The 23,014-nt window shown below is 49.7% G+C and overlaps 1 protein-coding gene across 2 annotated transcripts in view; it reads right to left on the bottom strand.

Annotated features, from left to right (window-relative positions):
* TIAM1 (TIAM Rac1 associated GEF 1) overlaps positions 1–22,741 on the bottom strand; it is a 361,545-nt gene extending 338,804 nt beyond the window's left edge. Inside the window, exon 1 of one of the 2 annotated variants that reach the window (XM_084800521.1) lies at positions 22,605–22,741. The gene's annotated coding sequence lies outside the window, so the exon portion shown is untranslated. The remainder of the gene's footprint in view (positions 1–22,604) is intronic. The other variant, XM_084800517.1, reaches the window with a different exon arrangement.
* Positions 22,742–23,014: the final 273 nt, after the last annotated feature.

Below are 23,014 nucleotides of genomic sequence, written 5' to 3'. Positions count from 1 at the left end.
AGAGAGCATCAGAAGCAAATGGATTCCTAAAATAAGAGAAATGTGTGACTGTCTAGGCAGTCAGCCTTCGGTCACTGGGACAAAATATCTGAGATGAGCGGACTGAGAGGCCAGGTGTGCTGGCACACATCCGTGTGAGGGACAAAGATCCTGAGCTCCAGGCCAGCCTGGGCTACCTAGTAGGATATTGTCTTAATAAAGGAAAAAAGAAAGATACACAGACAGGAAGATTCCCTTTAGCTGTTTCGGAGTTCTAGCCCATGGTCAGTGGCCCCATTGCTTTGGGCCTGTGGCCAGACAGCATTCTGTGCATGGTAAGAGCTGACTGGAAGAGAAAACTGCTCACCTCATGGCCAAGAAGACAAAAAGATGAGAGAGTAAAGACACCATCACCAAAACACTTCTCACTAGGCATGCCTCTTAAAGGTCCCGCCTCCTTTCAATAAGGTCACTCTTGAGAGCCAGGCTTTAAGACCCAGGTTTCTGAGGGACATTTATTATCCAACACATAGTAGTAGCCTTCCAGGCTCCACCACAAAAGGCTGTCTCTAAGTCAAGGCTACTTGTCTAGTAAGCAGGCCGAAAAAGTTAAAAGACTGAGTGAAATTGAATAATCTATTTTACTCACCACAGTGAATCATAATTATTATCACTTCAACATGTGATCGGTACTAAAAGCCAGCAACGATGGCTCCTAATTTCTTCCCTTTCGCACTCGATGTCTGAGTCTGGTTCCCATTGCTGTGAGAAAACACTGACCAACAGCAACATTGGGGGAAAAGGGATTTATCTGGCTTACACATTACAGTCCATCATCAAGGGAAACTGAGGCAGGAACTGAAGTGGAGACTACAAAGGAACACAGCTTACTGGCTCACTGGCTCTGGCTTGCACAGTTATCTACCTTTCTCCTACAACCCAAGGTCCGCTGCCCAGGGATGGCAGTGCTCCCAGCGAGGCAGGCCCTCCTCCATCACTTAGCAGTAAGGAAATGTCCCACAGACCAGCCAATGGCGGCGACTCCTCTTGAGGTTGCCTCCCCCCAGGTGTCAGGTTCACAAGTGAGGGTGAGCACCAGGTGTGTCAGGTTCACAAGTGAGGGTGAGCATGAACGCTTTCTACATGGGTCTGTAGTTGGTCCTCAGAAATCTGACCACAGCAGCCAGAGAGCTACAGGCCCTCAGACCGTAATGTGCAGCCAGGGGACTTTGCTAAGGATGAGGGACTCTGGTCTAAGTGTCCAATCTCAGGAAATGTTAGCCTTTCTTCCGCACATAAACAGTCCTGCCTGGAATCAGGAGAATCATGCCAAAGGTGGGTCTCAGATCCAAAAGTTGAACACATTCAATGTCAAAGAAGACATAAGGGAGAGACAGGAGACACGCCCTCCCAGCGTAAGAGGCCAAACTAGAAACAGAGCACACCAGACTCAACCCTGACACCCAGCTCTCACACACTGGCTGGAAAACTACGTCACCACTACCCTACTCCTTACTAATGAGCCCTTAAATCTACTGCCTTTCCTGAGGGAGCAACTGTACTTAACAGGAAACTAAGCTCCCTGGATTAATGGCCTGGGCCGTGCCAGATTCCAACACAGAACAGAGAAGGGTCCACAAGCACTTCTGAAGCCCAATTTATTTCCACCCAGTCAAACTGCAGCCTTTTTAAGTCCTGCATCCTTCACAAGCTCTGGAAGGGAGCCTGCGGCTTGTCTGGAGGGTCTCCTCAGTGTCCTGGCCATCACAGCATGGTCCTCGCACCCCGGTTTTGTGTTGGTTGACAAACACAACTTAAGGAAGGAAGGAAGGAAGGAAGGGTGCATTCAACTCACAGCTCTCAGGCTCTGTACATCTTGGCAGGGAGGGCATGGTAGTAGTGTGAGGTGGCAAGTCACATGCCATTCTCTGGGGTTTGGGGGGGGTGGTTACTTGCTTGCTTGCTTGGTTAGTTGCTTGCTTGCTTGCTTGGTTTTTTTGAGACAGGGTTTCTCTGTATAGCATTGACCCTCATGGTCTCACTTTGTAACCAGACTGGCCTCTACCTCCCCCAAGTGCTGAGATTGCAGGTGTATGCGACCCCCGCCAGGCTCCTCTGTTTTCTTTAGACCTTAAGATAGTGCCCATACTTTCCACAGCCAGAGATATGTTTCCATGGTGACTCCAAACACCGCTGGGTTAACAATGGTAACCCATCTTCACACCATCTTCAAGCCAAAAACGAATACAGGCGAGCCCTGGCATTCTGGTATTCATGAAGCACTTGGGAAGTAGTCTGCACAGAGCTTCATGGAAAGATGGCCCCACTAGAAATACTGCAAAGCTCTGAACAACTTGAACAGCCCGATTGGTGCTTTGTTTATTTATTTATTTATTATATATACAGTATTATGGCTGCATATACACCAGCAAACCTGAAGAGGGCACCAGATCTCATTATAGATGGTTATGAGCCATCATGTGGTTACTGGGAATTGAACTCAGGACCTTTGGAAGAGCAGTCAGTGTTCTTAACCTCTGAGCCATCTCTCTAGCCGCTGCCGCCCCCCCCCCACCCACAACGGTGCTTTGAAGGCCCGCACCATTCCTCTGTCCAGCTCTGTGCTTCTTATCACCTCAGTCAAGAGCTCAGACGCTCTAGGGTGGTTCGTGCTGGCAGAGTAGATCCCAAGTGACAGGTCATTGTTGAGACTTGCTGCACAAGCCAGAAGGAGCTAGAGACTGGGGATTGATTACTTCCTGAGCCCTCATCACACACCATGCCTGATGATGGAGCATGCTCAGGAATGAGTTACTTCCTCTCACAGCAGTCCTTAAGGGTAGCTGCTCATCCCATTTGACAGATGAGGAACGTGGGCCCCTGGGCAAGGTCTTCAATGGTTCAAGTTCACTCTATCCAAGATGGTGGGTAGATCCCTGAGCCTTTATGTAACACTGAGCCCTACACAGGTTGTTTTTCCCGTACAAATCAACCAGGGTCTAAGTTGGGCACAGCAGGAGACTGGTAGTGATAATAACACAGAGCAAATACAACACACAGCAATGATAAGAGACACATGACTGTCATCTCTGCTTCTCTTCAAAGAGCCAGCTGCAACCTGGACGAACGGATGCGTGCTGCAGGGGACCAAAGAGCAAACTCAGAGAGCCTGACGACAAGTAGAGTTCACCCTCTCTGCCCAATGACTGCCCTTCATCATTGCACATGACTTGAGAGTATGTTGTGTTTGCAAACTTTAAGCAAACACAATCAGCTACCCCACCCCCCACCCCCAGAGCCAGCAACTCATCTAAATGCAAGAAGCCAAACGCAAGAAGTCCTCCAACCAGCTGGGGACTATTAAAGCTTCGAAGTCTTACCCAGTATTCTTCAGGCCCAAAGACAGCCATGTTCTGAAAGCTGCCTCTTTGGAGCTAAGTGAGAGAGGTGAGGCAGAAAGGGCAGCTCAAGGGCTGGGCAACAGGCTCGTTGCCTGAGTGCCCTAGCAAACTCTGACCCAGAACAGTGCGTGGTCCTCTGCAAGAAAGACACCCTGCAGAGTCAGGGCAAAGTATCATGAATGACTTGACATGCAAGTCCAGGAAACAGGACAGGCAGAGGGAACCAGTTTCCTGCCACCATAGCCGGGCATGATCAAGTACACAGTGGATCTGCTCTAGCACTGGGTAGACTGAGGCTCAAGGATCACAAGGTTGTGGCCAGCCTGAGCTAGACAGTGAGACAATGGATAAAAACAAGAAGACAAATTGAAACTCAATTCTCTCACATTCTAGACACCAGGTGTCCATAATGTCACCTGGGCTGGGCCCCCTCTAGAGGCCCTAAGCAAAAAGCCATGCCGCTGCAGATCCTGGTGGCTTCTTGACTTGTGAACACTACCACTCTGTTTTGGCCTCCAACTTCAAGTGGGGTGGGGGAGGCGTGCATGTATGTGTGTATGTGAGTGTATGTGAGTGTGTGTGTGTGTGTGTGTGTGTGTGTGTATGTGTGTGTGTGTGTATGTATGTGAATGTGTGTGTGTGTGTGTGTGTGTGTGTACGTGAGTGTGTGTGTGTGTGTGTGTGTATGTGAATGTGTGTGTGTGTGTGTGTGTATGTGTGTGTGTGTGTGTGTTGGTTGGTTGGTTGATTGGTTAGTTTTGTTTTTGGAAGAGATACTACTCAATCTACTACCTGGGCCTGGAAAATTATGGAAATCATGACCTTGAAAAGGACCAGGCAGGGAGAGGCGGAGCGCAGTGGCCATGCAGGGAGGGAGGCTGGAGCTTCTGAACACAGATGTACAATACAGAATCCTCCAATGTGTGTGAACCAGGAAATCAAGGGCTCACAAAGGCACATGAAAGCAGTTCACAGGGATGAGAACAAATGTTCCCTATGTGCACTTTACTGTTTAAATTATTTGTGTGTATTGGTGTTTTGTCTGCAAGCATGTCTGTACACCATGTGTGTTCTGGTGCCCTCAGAGGCCAGAAGAGGGCGTTGGGTCCCCTGGGTTACAGACGGTTGTGAGCCATCACGTGGGTGCTGGCAGTTATACCCAGGGCCTCTGGGGAGCAGCCACTGCTCAACTGCTGAGCCATCTCTCCAGCCCCTCCTATTTAATTTTTCCAAACAAAGAACAATTAAGAGGACAAGCTGGAGGTGAGAATTACAAGTGGGTGAATCTCACAAACACAGCCATGAGTCAAAGAAGCCAAACACAAACGAGTGAGGACATGTGCCACCCGACAAAGTGTGGGAAACAGACAGACCTCATGCACTACCGTACCCCTACAACAGTCCACTGGCCACCAGCATCACAGTGACCACTGGCCAGCACCATCAGTGACCACTGGCCAGCACCATCACAGTGTCCACTGGCCAGCAACATCACAGTGTCCACTGGCCAGCAACATCACAGTATCCACTGGCTAGCAGCATCACAGTGTCCACTGGCCAGCAACATCACAGTGTCCACTGGCTAGCAGCATCACAGTGTCCACTGGCCAGCAACATCACAGTGTCCACTGGCCAGCAACATCACAGTGTCCACTGGCCAGCAACATCACAGTGTCCACTGGCCAGCAACATCACAGTGTCCACTGGCCAGCAACATCACAGTGTCCACTGGCCAGCAGCATCACAGTGTCCACTGGCCAGCAACATCACAGTGTCCACTGGCCAGCAACATCACAGTGTCCACTGGCCAGCAACATCACAGTGTCCACTGGCTAGCAGCATCACAGTGTCCACTGGCTAGCAGCATCACAGTGTCCACTGGCCAGCAATATCACAGTGTCCACTGGCCAGCAACATCACAGTGTCCACTGGCTAGCAGCATCACAGTGTCCACTGGCTAGCAGCATCACAGTGTCCACTGGCCAGCAACATCACAGTGTCCACTGGCTAGCAGCATCACAGTGTCCACTGGCCAGCAACATCACAGTGTCCACTGGCCAGCAACATCACAGTCCTCTGAATCCATGCCAAGTACTCTACAGTGTTCACACATACTGACACATTTCTCAGAGCATCTCTCTAGTCTTATATGACACGTGACTATATATACCGCCTGATACCCTTATCGTCAGGGGGAAAAACAAGCCTAAGGTGCCACACACTGACTGTGAAGTGCCAGCGAAACAATACTGGTCTGGAAACATGTCACAATCTACAGAGTGAGATCCAGAACAGTCAGAGCTACACATGGAAAGCCTGGGCGGGGGAAAAAGGGACTGGGGAGGAACAAACATATAATTTACTGTAGCAAGATGTGCTACATTTACACCATAGAATTTTGTTCAGCAGTAAAGAAACATGAAATTGTAAAGTTTGCAGGGAAATGGACAGCCTGGAGTATTATAGGAAAGGGGTAATCCAGACTAAGAAATATAAATAGCACATGTTCTCTCTTGCATGTGAGTTCTAGAGTTTATTGTTTACATGGATATACATATACACACACACACACACACACACACACACACACACACACACACACGCGCACGCGCGCGTGTGCTGAGTATGGGATTAGACCACGAAACTAGAGAAGCTAGCGATCCCGAGACGGCAGAAAAGAGACACTGTGGGTGGGGGGATAGTGAAAACAGGACACACATGACATAAAATCAGAAGAAGGTTGAAGAGCTGAAAGAGGGGAGAGGGTACAGAAAGAGGGGGGACAGGCAAAGGGAATCAAAAGGCAATTTTTATTTGAAAACACCATAATGATACCTAATACTTTCTATGCTAATTAAACTAACTAACTGGGTGCTGGAATGAAGGCTCTGCGGTCAACAGTACTTGCTGCTCTTGCAGAGGCTAGTCCCCTTATTCCTGGCATCCACGCCGTGGCTGAGAGCTGTAACTCCAGTTTTGGGGAAATTGACACCCTCTTCTGACCTCTACAGGCACGCACTCGTATGCATTAAATAAAGTTATTTTTTTAATTAATTAATTTTAAAAGCTAAGCCACATATGAATCAATACTGACTTATAGCTTCTTGCCTGTCCATCGGGGATCCTGTCGCCCTGTCCACAGCCTAGGGACGCCAATCACTGTCATCAAGCAAGTTTAACACCATGTGACTTCATGGGAAAGTGTACATAACACGCTTTCAAAGGCTTTGGTTTCCCCTGAAGTGTGAGTACATCCACGCTTCCGTGAGTGCTGTCCTGGGTTTCAAGACACTTGGTACCCTGTCAAAGGCTGAGCTCTTAGCAGCAAGCAAGGGGAGAAGCCCCCAAAAGCATGGCTCCGTGTTTCCAGCTGAAACAAAAGGCCAAAAATGGTTTCCCAGAAGCAGTGTTTGGAGGAGGGGCAGGCTGTCACATTGGGACAGCCTGCAGACAGCGTCCCAGGGAGGCTGCCTATTCCAGCCACCTACTCCGCTGGCCTGTCATGGAAACGCCAGATTTAAACAGGTGTCAGAACACAACAGGGGCTCCATAAATGGGAACCGCAGAGCTAGACAGCTGGTGTGAGAGTGAGGGTTACAGACCTAAGTGGTCCCCAGACTTCCGGAGCCTGCTCTACTTCGCCTCACACACACTTAAGCATCCATTTGCCTCTGAGAGCACACACACCCCATATATAAAACCTCTCAGCAGGAAGTTTCTCCCATTCTTAAGTGGTCTCGCCTAAATAAAATACCTCTGACAGAGCACTCTGAGCTACTACGTTGTATTAAGTGAGAGGGAGAAAAAGAATGAGCTCTTCTCCAATAAAGTCTGCTCAGTGGGGGCGGTGTCACATGGACACACTGGGTGCCCAACAGGATAAGAAAGAAATGAGAAGGGATGAGGAATGAGGTGGCCTTGACAGGGACAGAATGGAACTTTGGGGATAGCCCCAGCGCAGGCCTCTCTCGTAGTGTCACCCCAGATGAGGGCGTATACTGTGTTATCTAGGTTCCGCCTCTTGGATTCTCTACCGCCTGCACTGCAAAATGGACACTTCTTGGTTTTGTTCCTTTGTTTTTGTTTTTTGAAACAAGGTTTCTCTGTGTGTAGCCTGGCTGTCCTGGACTCGCTTTGTAGACCCCTTTGTAGACTGGGCTGGTCTCAAACTCACAAGGATCCGCCTGCCCATGCCTCCTGAGTGCTGGGATTAAAGGCGTGCGCCACCACCGCCCAGCTTCAAAATGGACACTTCTTGAGATACTTTTTAAAAATTTGTTTTCATTTATATGTGAGCACAAGTACAATTGCTTGAAGAAGCCAAAAGAAAGCTTTGGATGCCCAGGAGAAGTTGTGAGCTGCCTGCTGTGGGTGCTGGAGCAAAATCCCAGCCTGCTAGAGAGCAGGAGGTGCCCTTAGCTACATTTCTCCAGCCCAATAAGGATTTTCATAATACAATGTACAAAGTACCCAAAAGGCCTGCAACAATGTTGAAGCTCCCCGCTGAAAGCCAGCCACTCCCGGCAGACTCCTGCGGCTACCAAGTCCCACTTTGCCTTAGGGTCAGAGCAATGGAGATGCCAGGGTTGAAATAGTTTTAAGACTGGGGGCCAAAACAAAGCCTTCCTCATTTAAATTGCTTTCTGTCACAAAACAGCATTTGTCACAGCAACAAAAACCCACCAGGCTCAGGTACAGACACACACATAAAAACTGGCAAGAGGGCAGGAAGGAAGCATGAAAGGTCAAAGCAAGAACCAGCTTGGAAGATGGGGAAAGCTCAGTGGCGGAGCCATGTTTAGCATCTGTGAGGCTGGGAATTCAAGTTCCAGTGTCGGGGTCGGGAAAAGCCATTTAATACAAAGAGCGCAACCAGAAAATTTTAACCTGGGACTGGGAGGGGTGTCAATTCTGCAGGGGGGGGGGCGGGTGGCTCGGCAGGAAAAGGGCTTGCTCTGTAAACGTAAGCACTTGAATTTAGGCCTCCAGAACTCTGGTCAAAGTTGGCCAGGGTGGACTTCTGTAACCAATGCTTGGAAGAAGGGGGCCGAAAAAAACATTGGAGTCCCAGGGAGGGTTTCCCTGGCCAACAAGTCAAACTCCAAGATGAATGAAAGACTCTGTCCCAAAAAAATAAAGAGCAATAGAAGAAAACCCAAAGGCAATCTTCACATGAGCATGTATGAGTGAGCATACCTGAACATACATGTGCACACATGTACATATACAACACACAAAAGATTTTTTTTCCTTTTTTGTTTTTTGTTTTGGTTTTCAAGGCAGAGTTTCTCTGTGTAGCCTTGGCTGTCCTGGACTCACTTTGTAGACCAGGCTGGCCTCAAAGCCACGCATGGCTACAAAAAAAATTTTAAGAAAATATTATGTATCAAAAACTTCAAAGGAATCTGAAAACAGGTAAATATTGAGTTTACTAGAGTGACTAAGTCAATGACCAACTCAACGGAATGTGAAATGATTACAAATGGCAGACTGGGGGAGAAAGTGGCTGCATTACAGGTTGATGACGCACTGCCACATGAAAAGAGACACAATGCAAAGCGGCCTCTGTGAAGCTGCAGTAAGTATAAAGTGGGGGGGGGGGGAAGGGAAGAAACCGACAAAGCAATCACCATGTTCCTACAGAAGGAATATAGATAACGTTCTTTATTGTTCTTACTAATTCATGTAACTGTCAAAAACAATGTGAAAGACCAAGCCAGCCGGGGGCGTGGTGACACACGTCTTTAATCCCAGGACTCGGGAGGCAGAGGCAGGCGGATCGCTGTGAGTTCGAGGCCAGCCTGGTCTACAAAACGAGTCCAGGACAGCCCAAGGTCACACAGGGAAACCCTGTCTCAGAAAAAAAAAAAAAGAGCAAGCCAACTCATATGTACAACAAAGTTCCTTGAACACCACGTGTTTATCCAGAAATCACAGCTGAGCTGCATCTACAAAAACAGATTGGGACTAGCAGAAGGAAGAGAGGCTCGTTGGGTCTCAAGCTGCAGTTTGCTCACTTTCCACACGTAGATGCCTTTATGCCTGTGCCTCTCTCCGCAGACCTCTGTCCAGCCTGCACGTGGGTCAGGAAGCCATCTTTCAAACCTTCTACTTGCTCTGGGTCACCCAGCCTCCAACCACAGTGAACTTACTCTGTTTGAGGTTGGGAGCTCTGCGCCCCACTCTCTACCTGTCCCCAATCCATACTGCTACCCTCATGACACCAAGTATTCCCTACCTGTTAACTTACTACCCAGGTTTTCTGCAGGTTGGTCTTGGGCTTACGGTCCCAAGCATCCATGGTGAAGAAAATCCAGTCACAGTAGGGTTCAACCCCGAACCAAAGTGTGATGGTCCAGCACCCTTGGGGTTTTGGTTTCTTTTCTTTCTTTCTTTCTTTCTTTCTTCCCGCCCCCCCCCCGCCCCCTCAGATCTACAGGCTGCCTGGTTTTGGCTCCAGCATGTCATTTACACTGGCTATAGGTTCCTCACCAGCAACTAAAAAGGGACAGTTCACGAGCCAGAAAGCAACCCTAGAGAAGAGCTGAGTTGTGGAACACAGCTGGGCCTGGGACCGTGCACTAAAGGTCAGTGGCTGTGCAGAAAAGAAGGCATCGTCTCTGTAAGGTCAACGCATGCCTGAGTGGAGGACCTGGGGTTCAAGCCTGATCTGAAAAGGCCCATCAGTGAGGCTAATCCTGCCATTTAGATTTAATCTCTAGGCACTTCTGCTGCCCTGATGCGGCACCCTTTGTCTCCCCAGAGCCTCTTACCATTGTGAGGAGCCTTCACCTTTAATCCCCATGTGTGAGTGGATTGCAAAGTAGGAAAACACAACTTTGGGAAGGTAAATTTCTGATAGCTTCCATCCACGGCTGGTGGACACACATGTCCCATGCTGTGACTTTTCTGGTTATCAAAGTCGCATTTGTTTTAGTCTTTGTAAAACTACCCAGAAAAAAAAAAAAAAGACAATACTTCAATACTTCAGACACATTTTAAAAATATTTATAATGAGTCTCTTCCCATCTGACATAATAAAGAGAAATCGTAGTGATTAAATATAACCATAATAAAGATGGGAAAGGTTGATAGAATGTTTGGAAAACTCCCCTAGGCAAAGAAAAAGAATAACAAACAAACCAACCCAGCATATAAGTGAGAAGCGTGAGCCCAGGTGATCAAAGGCCATCGCCCTGGTTAACATGCTAGAGATCAGAGAGCTCTTACCCACATCAAATGAGTGGATTCAAAGACATCTCATGTGTACCTGTAGGTCAGGAGACCCAGATACAAACCTCAGCCGTGCCTATTGAAGCTGCCTTTCAGAATTCCAGAAAAGGCTGTCTCCAAGCTAAAACCTTACTCTAACTAGAGTGATTTACAAACCCCCTGCAGCCCCCTCAGACTACTGAAAGGAAAAGTGCTTGCTTAGCATGCATGAGGCCCTGGGTTCAAATCCCCAGTACCACAAAAACCTAGAAATAATGAAGCTACCTGACCTTGGTGGGGCACACCTATAATCTCAGCCCTCGGGAGATGCGGACAAGAGAATCATGCACTAGGTCAAAGCCAGCCTGGCTACTCAGTGAGTCTCAAGCCAGCCTGAGCCATACTGAGTGTCCATATCTCAAGAGCCCAAAACAAGGCTGTCTTGGCAAACATTACCCAGCCACGGAATCCAGGCTCTGGGAGGCCTGCGAATCTCCCAGTGGTGGCTGTGGGTGTGCCCAGGGATCCAGGCAGAGCCAGCTCCCTCAGCTGAAAAGAAGGTAAGAGGCAAGCTGTAGTCATAGGAGGCCCATAAGTCACTTCAGCAGCGGATGTGGTCACAAGGGCTGCGTCACTGGCAGTTTAAATTCCGAGGCTAGCAGTGAGGAATCGCTCCGTCTCTTCTCATCTAATAAGCTACGTTAACTGCTCTCGGCTTAACTAGCACGTCTAAAGTCCTAGGCATGACTATTCGGAGTTCCTAATACCAAACAAGCAGCTGCTCCTGCAAGGAAATGCTACCTAGCTTGGACCCCATCTGTCAAAGTTCTCCCCTCAAGGAAGATAGAATTGTAGCAAAGACTGCCACAAACCCTCTAAGGCTATCAGAAATTGCTCTATACAATTGGGGAGGACTCACAGAGCCAAGGCTGCAGGCAGACTGCAAGCCCCAAATTAAAGCAATTAACTGCCAAAGAGGAAAAAGGAGGGGAAACAACACGGGCAAATTTTTTAAAATCTATTTTTAAATAATTAATTTGTTAAATTGCTTAGTTAAGTGAAAACCAGAGTTACGCAGTCTTAATTTTTTTTAAATTACAATGAAACATGAAAGTTCAATGGATATAATTGTGGCATTCAAATCATAATTTCTAATCACGGAATTCAAGATGAGATAATTACTCTAATATTCATAAAACTTTTCTAAAATGTCACAGTAGACCTTTGAACGGCACCCAGAACATTTCTCTGAAAATATTTCCCATGCTCAATGAACCGCACGCAGAAGGTGGGGTTGGGATGAGAGTGGGGCAGTGTTTCTCCCCCACTTCTGTGCACAGCGGACATGAAGGTAGAAGGCAAACTGTATAAACAGCAGTGTCCTGCAGTCGTGAGTTGAGAGAAGTCTCTCAGGTACACGAAAGTCTGGAACACAGAAAAATATGCCTAAATTTCAAGAATATTCTAATTTTAAAAAAAGAAAAAAATTGCAAAAAATACTTTTTAACTGAAGACATAACAATAACAACCCAAAGCAGATGTACCAAGACAACTTAACAAGGACCAGCACTCTGGAGGCAGAGGCAGGCAGATCGCCGCGTTCAAGCCCAGTGTGGTCTGTTTATATATAAGTTCTAGGCCAGTCAGGGCTACACAGCAAGACCCTAAAAAAAAAATAAGAGGATCAACGCAAATACAAAGAAAGCATAATGTGTTCCTTCCCTACATAATTTAAATATGTCACTGTCACTTTTGATATTTGTGGAGCTGAGGTAGAGTACAAAATAGTGGTAGAAAGCTTATCTCTATGAGGCCCAGGCTTCCAGAATATACACGTGCACGCACTGTATAACGTTACACCAACCAGCCCAGTTCTCACCTCAACACAACCATCCACAAATTGGGCAGTTATTTGCTGTGCAAGGAAGTGTTCACCTGGCATGCACAAGGCCCTGGACTCAGTGGAGCAAACAAATGAACAAGTAAATGATAAACAATTCTTACAGCCCATTAGACAGATTCAGTGGAAGAATCAGCAACGGTCTGAATAGATGGTTTTTAAAGGAAATACTCAATTAGCCATGAGCACCAAGAAGACACTCTGCATTATCATCAGAGTAAAGCAAATCAAAGCCCAGGAGCCTGGCTCTCTAGACTGGTCTTAAGCAGCTCTCTAGACAGGACACAGAAAGTCATCAAGGATGTAGAAAAATCTGAAATCTTAGAATCTGCTGATGGTTAGGCAAGACAATGCAACCACTGTGGAAATCACCCAGTATGCACGCAAAGAAGCAAACGGAATTATCATAAGGCCGAGCAACACCACTCTTAGGCTTATGCACAGGAAAAGTTTAAAAGCCAAACAAATACTCTGCTACTGACATAGCTACAACCATTCAGAGCAAAGGCAAGGTAGAAGTGACCCCAATGGTCATCAAAACACACCATATCTAACTAGTGGAATATTATCCACCCACTAAAAGAGATGAACAACACAGACACCCTGCCACAGGATTGACATTTAAAGCATGATATGCCAGGACTCAGGAGACAGGTCAGCGGATAAAATATTTGTCATAGCAACGTAAGAACCGTTGTTGGTTCCCTGTGTCACCTGACCTGCACTCCCAGTGCTCAATGGAAAGAAGAGGACAGGCTGGCTAGCCAGACTTACCAAAGCAAGCTTCAGGCTCACAAGAGACTCAGCATCCGTTATAAATAAAGTAGAAAGTAGTCAAGAAAGAAACTCAAGGGCTGGAGAGATGGCTCAGCGGTTAAGAGCACTGACTGCTCTTCCAAAGGTCCTGAGTTCAATTCCCAGCAACCACATGATGGTTCACGACCATCTATAATGTAATCTGATGCCCTCTTCTGGCCTGCAGGTGTATATGCAGGCAGAGCACTGTATACATAATAATAAATAAATTTAAAAGAAAGAAACTCAATGCCAGTCTCTGGCTCTCCACACATATTTATTCATTCACAGCTGAACACTCATGAGCCTAACCATACACATGCAAACATGAATGTACACATACATGACACGTATATACAAATGCAAAAAAAAAAAACTATGCTAAGTGGTACACAGTGGCACACATCTGTGATCCCAGCATCAGAGAGGCTGAGGTGAGAGTGTCCTGAGTTCAAAGGCAGCCTGTGCAATACAGCACATGGTCTAGGTGCCTGAAAAGCCAGGAGTGCCCTGAGACCATTCCCATGGGAAAGCATCACCTCCAGAATGTAGCCAGTCACACATTCCATCCAGCCCAGACACTACAGGTGGATGAAAAGAGACACAGATGGAGCCCAGGGTGGTGGCACATGCCTGTAATTCCGGCACTAGGGAGGCTGAGTCAGGAGGATCCCATGTTCAAGGTCAGCCTGGGCTACATAGCAAGAATGTCTCAAAAACAAACAAACAAAGCAAAACAAACAACCCCACAGGGCTGGTGGAGAAGAGGTTGTGAGGGTTGAAAAAGACCCTGGGAAGGCCCGGCCTCAGCCTGATCCCTCCCCACAGGAGGCGCCTTCCAATAAGTAGGGGACAGGAACAGCCTGCAAAGCAACCATGGTTCCTCATGGCCACTCACACACCAGTGCTAAGGAGGCACTTTTCCACCTCCAGCCCTCCTCCCCACCCCACCCCCACCCCTCCAACGGGAACATTCCTAGGCTGGGCCTCACCATGACAGCCTTCCACCTCCCTGCGCTGCCGGTTTCTGGGCCCATTATCACCTCTGCAAAGCTGACACAGGAAATCTGGAGCAGGAAGTAGACCTGATCTATGTTTATGAGGGCTCTAAGGAAGATGGGAAAGTGGCAGGGGGAGGTGGGAGAGGCTCTGAAGTCCGCCTGTTTCTACCGGATATCCTGTCTTCCCCAGAGGTCACGGAAGTGTGTTTGGGACTTTTAGTGAAAAGCAACTGAATGCCCTTAAGCTAGTAGCTAGCCCCTTCTACTCCACACGCATTCCAAGCCAGGTTCCAGCCCTCCCTCACACACATGGATACAGCAGGTTCCCTTACCTGCAGGAGACAAACTAGAGCCAAGATCTCCTGCTCAAGGACAGTTCCAAACCAGACTGTCCAACAGATCCAGGGATACAGCCACATACACACAATACAGATTCATGCTGAGTTTAATTTGTAAGCAGACACAGTAAGACATTCCCAATAGAGTCAAGAATGATGGTGCTCACATTTTTTTTAAATTTAGAGACAGGGTTTCTTTCTGTAGCCTTGGCAGTCTTGAAACTCACTGTGTAGACTAGGCTGGCCTCAAACTCACAGAGATTTATCTCTCTCTCACTCCCAAGTGCTGGGATTAAAGTGCTGCGCCACCACCAACACCTAACCAACCCATGCTCACCTTTCATCTCAGCTTTCAGAAGTCAGAGACGGATAGGTCTCTGTGAGTTTGAGGGCAGCCTGGTCTACACAGTGAGTCCCAAGACAGCAGGGACTTCAAAGTGAGATCCTGACTCAGAAAGAAAGAAGGGAGTGGGGAGAAATCACAATAACATACAATTTTTCCAAGGGTGTGGCTTAGTGGTAAACCTCAGTGTATGCAAGGCCTTGGATTAGAACGCCAGCACTACACACATAAATAAATAGAATAATCACAACCACATACTTTAATAAAAGTTAGTTAATACTCAAGAATACCACCACCACCCCCCAAAAAAATTTTCCCAGGTATGACAGCACATCCTGAAACCCCAGCATCTGGGAAGCTGAGGCAGGACATGGAATGAGTTCAAGGATGTAGCCTGGACTACATAAAGAAACTTTACTTTGCCGAGTATGGTGGCACAGGCCTTTAATCCCAGCACTTGGGAGGCAGAGGCAGGTGGATCTCTGTGAATTTGAGGCCAGCCTGGTCTACAGATCAAGTCTAAGACAGTCAAGGCTACACAGAGAAACCCTGCCTCGCAAAAACAAAAGAAAGAAAGAAAGGAAGGAAGGAAGAAAGAAAGAAAGAAAGAGAAAAAGATAATAAACATTACAAAAGAGAAACTTCATCTCAAAATAACAACTAATAACATTGCATTTTGTTTCTAGAATTTTATACTTAATGTTTTTGGACTATAATTAGCAAAGAGAAATTGAAACTGTTTGGAAGCAAAACTGTAGATAAAAGGACAACACCAGTCCTTGCAGCTTCAATAACTCTATGCTCCGTGGTAGCAGAGACTGGAACAAATAAATGATGGTCATTTGAGGGAGGGCTTTTTCTGTTTTATTCAAACACTACCGCCACCCTTCTTTTATTTCTACTTCCCAACTTAAAATGTTCCCAGCAGAAAACAACAGGCATCTTTCATATCATACTTCAGTCTTCCTAGGTTTCAAAAGTGTTGGGGTACCCCCACTTTTCCCACCTCAATCTAAGCCTCCCCCCACACCCCTATATAAAGTGAAAGGTTTGTAGCAGGGACCCAGCCCCAGGCCTTGGCCTATTCTACAGTCAGGGCTTCTGCGCTGCTGCCACAGCCTCCCACAGCTTCTCCGAGAATCATCACTCTTTGTTCAACGTCCTTCAGATGCAGACAACTGATGTGCTCCTGTCTGTCATACCCTAGCTCCTGTCACTCATACCCTAGCTCCTGTCTGTCATACCCTAGCTCCTGTCTGTCATACCCTAGCTCCTGTCAGTCACACCCCAGTTCCTGTCACTCATACCCTAGCTCCTGTCTGTCATACCCTAGCTCCTGTCTGTCATACCCTAGCTCCTGTCTGTCATACCCTAGCTCCTGTCATACCCTAGCTCCTGTCACTCATACCCTAGCTCCTGTCACTCATACCCTAGCTCCTGTCTGTCATACCCTAGCTCCTGTCATACCCTAGCTCCTGTCATACCCTAGCTCCTGTCTGTCATACCCTAGCTCCTGTCTGTCATACCCTAGCTCCTGTCTGTCATACCCTAGCTCCTGTCATACCCTAGCTCCTGTCTGTCATACCCTAGCTCCTGTCACTCATACCCTAGCTCCTGTCTGTCATACCCTAGCTCCTGTCTGTCATACCCTAGCTCCTGTCTGTCATACCCTAGCTCCTGTCTGTCATACCCTAGCTCCTGTCTGTCATACCCTAGCTCCTGTCTGTCATACCCTAGCTCCTGTCTGTCATACCCTAGCTCCTGTCTGTCATACCCTAGCTCCTGTCTGTCATACCCTAGCTCCTGTCTGTCATACCCTAGCTCCTGTCTGTCTGTCATACCCTAGCTCCTGTCAGTCATACCCTAGCTCCTGTCTGTCATACCCTAGCTCCTGTCTGTCATACCCTAGCTCCTGTCTGTCATACCCTAGCTCCTGTCTGTCATACCCTAGCTCCTGTCTGTCATACCCTAGCTCCTGTCTGTCATACCCTAGCTCCTGTCATACCCTAGCTCCTGTCATACCCTAGTGTTCCACCTCTACACTGTCAGTGAGTGCAGCCCTCTCTACTCTACTGCCTTGCAGCAACTGGGAGAAGAATTTCTCCAGCTAACAAAAGGCCTGTGAGGTATTCTAGATCCACCAGCCCTGAAGGAATCTCTCCTCTCTCTCTCCTATTGCTCATACTCGCAGCCCAAGCCCTCGTGAGTTGCTTAATGAGGTCCCTGAAGACCAAGGGAACAGAGAGAGTCTCGTGTTAGCTGGGTGTGGAAGAAGGTGCCAGAGGTTGGGAAGGGTAGGGAATGCGGGGACTGTGCCTAACTATTTATGTCTTGTACGCGTTTACACAGGAACATTGTTTTCCTTCTCCGTCTGCTCCTTGCTTTAATTTCTAAGTGCCTCTTTTATTTTTCTTTAATATTCTCAAGTAAGTGATGTTAAAGACCCTTTTTACCCTGTGGCACAGAAGTTACATAAAATAGAATGTTGACAGAGAAAAGACTTGAAGCAATTAGGGTGGGAGAAAAAGACAGCCGTGGCCTTGCAGATCTGATTTTATTGATCTCTTATTGGGGTTAATAAGACAACAGAAAACAAAAAGGCAAAGAACCCTATACCCTGTACCAAAAGCAACTCCTGCCTCTCTCCCTCTCCCTCTCTCCCCCCCCTCTCTCTCCCCCCCCCTCTCTCTCTCTCTTCCCCCCTCTCTCCCTCTCTCTCCCCGTCTCTGTGCATACCTGTGTATGTGTGTGCATAAGTGTGTTGAGTGTGTGTGTGTGAGTGGGGTGGGTGCGTGTGTATGGGTGTGGACAGGTGTCTGTGTTTGTGTGTGTGTGGCTAGGTGACCAGATAATCTAGTGATCTCAACATGAGAAGCTAGGATCCGCACAGCTTTTCCTCTTGGCTTAGACAAAGTGGGAGGAGAGAAAATGCATGTGGGTAGGAAAAGTCTTTGTCCTCGCCCTTTGGATGAGCACTTGGGGTAGTTAATCTATCAGCTAATGAGATTTCCTAACCTGGCTCCCTTTTAAGTTTAGGCCCCCAAGTGATTCGATCCTTAACAACAGCAGGGGGGTGAGTATAGGGCTCCAGCATTCCAAAGAGCTACAGAATTCTCAGAAGGCGAGTCCAGGAAGGATTGGAATCCTTCCTGAGAGTTAGAACTGTAAACAAATTAGCACGTTGACTAGCAGGTGCTAACAATGGTACTAGCCAGTCCACTTCAACAGCACATGGGGGCTGAGAGCAGCCAGTCTCCATTAGGTTAACTGACACAGAACCAGGAAATTGGAAAGGGGGGGGGCGGGGTGCAGCTGTGGGCAGAAACCCCGGCAACCTTAGGGCAGACTGCAAGTCTTTCGCCTGGTTTTTGTTTGTTTGCTTTCTTGCTGTGGCTAGCAAAGGCCTCAGAGGACTACATTCAAAGAATGTACTGTGGGACCCAGCCCAACAGTTTCCCCCAACAAGCAAGAGTGTGCATTTCTTCAGTAACATCTTCGAGTCTGTCAACAGTCCTGAGACTTTTTAAACTATTTATTTGATTATGACTTGTTCTTTGATTTGTTTGTTTCTTTATTGTCTTGTTTCATTTTTCAATATGAAACTGGCTTCTCATTTTTGCCTGGAAAAAAACTTCCAGGTGAAGACCCAGGGGAACAGGAAGCCCAACTCCAAACACACTGACAGCTTGGAGACAATCAATGACATCAATCCCGTGCCCCCACCCCCCACCACCACCCGGACAGCCTCCTTACTACCCCCCCACCACCACACAACCAGACAGCCCCCCACCCCCCACCACACACCCAGACAGCCTCCTTACTACCCCCCACACCCAGACAGCCTCCTTACTACCCCCCCAACACACACACACCCAGACAGCCTCCTTACTACCCCCCCAACACACACACACCCAGACAGCCTCCTTACTACCCCACCACCACCACACACCCAGACAGCCTCCTTACTACCCCCACACACACCCAGACAGCCTCCTTACTACCCCCCCACACACACCCAGACAGCCTCCTTACTACCCCCCCACACACACACAGACAGCCTCCTTACTACCCCCCCACACACACAGACAGCCTCCTTACTACCCCCACACACACACAGACAGCCTCCTTACTACCCCCCCACACACAGACAGCCTCCTTACTACCCCCCCACACACACAGACAGCCTCCTTACTACCCCCCCAACACACAACCAGACAGCCCCCCACCCCCCACCACACACCCAGACAGCCTCCTTACTACCCCCCCACACACAGACAGCCTCCTTACTACCCCCCCACACACAGACAGCCTCCTTACTACCCCCCCCCCACACACAGACAGCCTCCTTACTACCCCCCACACACCCAGACAGCCTCCTTACTACCCCCCACACACACACAGACAGCCTCCTTACTACCCCCCACACACCCAGACAGCCTCCTTACTACCCCCCCACACCCAGACAGCCTCCTTACTACCCCCCCCCACACACAGACAGCCTCCTTACTACCCCCCCACACACAGACAGCCTCCTTACTACCCCCCCACACACAGACAGCCTCCTTACTACCCCCCCACCACACAACCAGACAGTCCCCCACCCCCCACCACACACCCAGACAGCCTCCTTACTACCCCCCCACACACAGACAGCCTCCTTACTACCCCCCCACACACAGACAGCCTCCTTACTACCCCCCCCACACAGACAGCCTCCTTACTACCCCCCCACACACAGACAGCCTCCTTACTACCCCCCCACACACAGACAGCCTCCTTACTACCCCCCCACCACACAACCAGACAGCCCCCCACCCCCCACCACACACCCAGACAGCCTCCTTACTACCCCCCCAACACACACACACCCAGACAGCCTCCTTACTACCCCCCCAACACACACACACCCAGACAGCCTCCTTACTACCCCCCACACACACACCCAGACAGCCTCCTTACTACCCCCCCCACACACACACAGACAGCCTCCTTACTACCCCCCCACACACAGACAGCCTCCTTACTACCCCCCACACACACAGACAGCCTCCTTACTACCCCCCCACACACAGACAGCCTCCTTACTACCCCCCCACCACACAACCAGACAGCCCCCCACCCCCCACCACACACCCAGACAGCCTCCTTACTACCCCCCACCACACAACCAGACAGCCTCCTTACTACCCCCCACCACACAACCAGACAGCCTCCTTACTACCCCCCCAACACACACACACCCAGACAGCCCCCTTACTACCCCCCCCACACACACAGACAGCCTCCTTACTACCCCCCAACATACACACACCCAGACAGCCTCCTTACTACCCCCCCACACACAGACAGCCTCCTTACTACCTTTACTTCCCTCTATTCAAAGATAACTACTCAGAAGCGTCAATGTTTACCCCTCTGTCACCAACTCTTGCAACTCCGTACAAGAGCCTATTCTAGAACCTACTGAGGTTCCAAACTTTTCCAGCTACAAGACACATTAAATTTCACCTCCCGCTAGGAAGGGTTCCTTCCTCTCTCCAGACAGCCCTTTTTTCAAAAATCCCTCCTTCCCAACACTCACTGCTTGTAAGCTGCTATTGGTTCACCAGCAAAGGTTCCCACCTGGGTGGGTTTTCCTGGCCTACATACAGCCTTAAGGAAGAAGCAAGAAGAAACAACTAGAAGCCAGTGGAAACTCACACTCTTAAAAAGGCACCTCAAGAAATTAGATAAGAATAGTTAAATCTAGCCCTGTGTGGTGCATTCAGGGAGGCAGAGGCAGGCAGATCGCTATGAGCTCGAGGCCGGCCTGGTCGACAAAGTGAGTCCCGGACAGCCAAGGATATACAGAGAAACCCTGTCTCAAAAAAATAATTTTAAAAATAATAAAAGAATTAAATCTAAGACCAAGTAAAACAAGTCCTGTTGGGGCCGAGAAGAGAGGGCCTTGCCTTGCATCCGGGATAGAAGAATCCACAAAATGGGAGGAGAGAGGGAGCCACTCTCTGTGTAGATTTCCTCTAACGGACACCAACATAACTTCACTGTTTCCCGTGTGGTGGCATTATGCAGTTCGTTTTTGAGGTCATTTCATCACAGCCACGGGCCCTCAAAAGGAACCACATCTCCACTCTACAGACGCACAAACTGAGGCTCTGAGACATTAACTAGCTTTGACACACAATCACCCAGCTGGTAACTAATATTCAGCAGGAACTGGTTGTCCTGAGTCTCAAGACCTCAAACCCAGGCTCTCAGCCTCTGTTGTAGCCTTCAGAGTGTGCACCAAGTCATCCAGCACCGGGCCGACACCAGAAACCGTGCGGACGCTCTGATACCTGGATCCCGCCCAGCTGCTGCACAGGATCGCATGGGTACCACAGAAGCACACACAGATTGCAGTTTTCCCAAGGGCTCGCGCACGTCCTTCAAAACCTGCCAGCCACCACGGCGGAGAAAGACAGATTAGATTCTAGCTAAGTCTATCTGACCCTGGAGGATGGCCAGAGGATGCGCCTGGAAATGGATACGCGTCTCGAGGTCCGCGGCCGGGACTGCCCATCTTGACCGACCCGGGCCAAAGACACCAGCGCCTCTAGGTGCAGATCTGAGTGCTCGAGGCGGGGCGGGGCTGGTGCGAAGCGTGGAGTCGGGTCTTTTCCCTGAAGCTTCGGACAGGAGAATCTGGGAGGGGGCGTCACCTGAAGACACACATCAACTTCTGACTCCTATGGGGAATGCGGCAGTGGCCCGGCCTTGAGAGCGTACCTCTCGCCCAATGGCGAGGTCTGTAAACAAAAGCGGGCCCCACGCGGGTCCCCAACCGGGTAGCCAGCCTCACGGTGCACAGGCATCGGAGAAGCTGAGCGGGAGTGAGGGGGTCAGATCCGAATGGGATCCGAAGCGAGGACGTAAAGCACAGCCCCACCACCTGGACCAGTCATTGTCTGCCCACCCGCGGGATTCTTCTTTAAATGCCCCCTCCCTAGCCCACCGCAGGTCCTTCCCCCTGTAAGCCCGCCCCTACAGCTCTCCCGCGGTGTGCCCAACCCGGAGCGCAGCACCGATGGCCAAGGTGAACACCCGGCACGGCTGGAGAAGAGACAGGCCCTCAGGAGCCCAAGTCGGGGACCGAGACACACAAGCAGATAGATCCAGGCACACACACACATAGACACACACACACACACACACACACACACACACACACACGCCCTCCCTGAAGTTGATTAAAAATCAGCCGATAAATACATAGAGATGAGGCCGCCGCAGGGTCAACGCTGAGCTCTCGCTGCCAGGAAGATCGAATGCCAACGCCTGGACACTGTCACTTGCATTCGGCACCAGCACCTCGGCTCCGCTGTCTCGCCTGGTTCGTGGACGCTCCTTTTGCGCGGTAGAGATGTACCTTCCCTCCCCAGATCACCCCCACCTCCCAAGTGTGTGCACACGAAAACAATACAAGCAAAGCCCGATCTGGGGGAGCTAGGACCCACCGGGAGCCCCAGTGTACGAGAGATGGGAGTCAGTCAGGACGTGCCCGTCACGGGCACCGCGGCTCCAGGCATTCTCACAGCCATGCCTCGTGGAGCCCCTGGCCGGTCGGCCTGCCCCCCTTAAGCCAGCGGTACTCACCTGTGACGTTCTTCCAGGATCTCGGCGACCCGGCCCGGCACAATGCGGGGCCGCTGGGCCCCTGGGGCTGCGGGCGCCAAAGCCTTAGCGGCGCTGCAGAGCTGCGCGCCCGACGGCAGCGGCGCTGCTCAGCCCTCCGGCCCGCTTGCCGTCTGCCAATGGGAACTGTCAGGGCTCCTAGGCCAGTGGCCTCGGGGGCGGGGCCTCAGCAGCCCGTGGGAAACGGAGCTCTGATTGGAGCTGCGGACAATCGCTCCGCCTCCAGCCAGCCAATCGGAAGCGGAGGACACGGGAGCGGGGCGTTCAGAGTTGGGCTGGAGCGTGAGTGACAACAGGCGCACGCTGGATACCTGAGCGGCATCCTGGCCACGGCTGGGCCCTGTAGCTGGAGGAATGCCGGCGCCGCACAC

Source organism: Acomys minous (assembly GCF_964271855.1).
Source record: "Acomys minous genome assembly, chromosome: 11".
NCBI classification, from domain to species: Eukaryota; Metazoa; Chordata; class Mammalia; order Rodentia; family Muridae; genus Acomys; species Acomys minous.
Note: the sequence above shows the minus strand (reverse complement) of the source record. Positions and strands in the feature narration are given on the sequence as shown.